Source organism: Sinocyclocheilus rhinocerous, unplaced genomic scaffold, assembly GCF_001515625.1.
Source record: "Sinocyclocheilus rhinocerous isolate Xijiao unplaced genomic scaffold, SAMN03320098_v1.1 scaffold476, whole genome shotgun sequence".
NCBI lineage: Eukaryota > Metazoa > Chordata > Actinopteri > Cypriniformes > Cyprinidae > Sinocyclocheilus > Sinocyclocheilus rhinocerous.
In genome coordinates, this window is record NW_015647449.1 from 82,596 (window position 1) to 83,044 (window position 449).

Below are 449 nucleotides of genomic sequence, written 5' to 3' on the forward strand. Positions count from 1 at the left end.
CGCAATGATATTACGCAGCGCCTGAAAATAGGCTAACTTCCGTCAACATAACCAACTACACAAACTTAGTGCCAGTCACGTTGGAAGTTACATAGCTGGGGACTATTTTCAGGCGCTGCGTAATATCATTGCGCCTATGTGCACATTTAAAATGGGAAATCACTTTACAAGACACTCACTGCGGAGTACCTGAAGGACTTTGAAGCCACTGGTGCACCCCAATTGCAAATTCTACTGAAATTTTAAAGGGGTCATATGATGTTGTTAGAAAGACCATTATTTTGTGTATTTGGTGTAATGAAATGTTTTTATGCGGTTTAAGGTTAAAAAAACACATTATTTTCCACATACTGTACATTATTGTTTCTCCTCTATGCCCCGCCTTTCTGAAACGCGTCGATTTTTACAAAGCTCATCGGTCTGAAAAGCGAGGTGTGCTGTGATTGGCC

The 449-nt window shown here is 40.8% G+C and overlaps 1 protein-coding gene across 6 annotated transcripts in view; it reads right to left on the bottom strand.

Moving 5' to 3' along the window:
- The window catches only part of LOC107709150 (E3 SUMO-protein ligase RanBP2-like), a 35,362-nt gene that overhangs the window by 14,079 nt on the left and 20,834 nt on the right, over nucleotides 1-449 (bottom strand). The gene's annotated exons all lie outside the window — the stretch shown is intronic.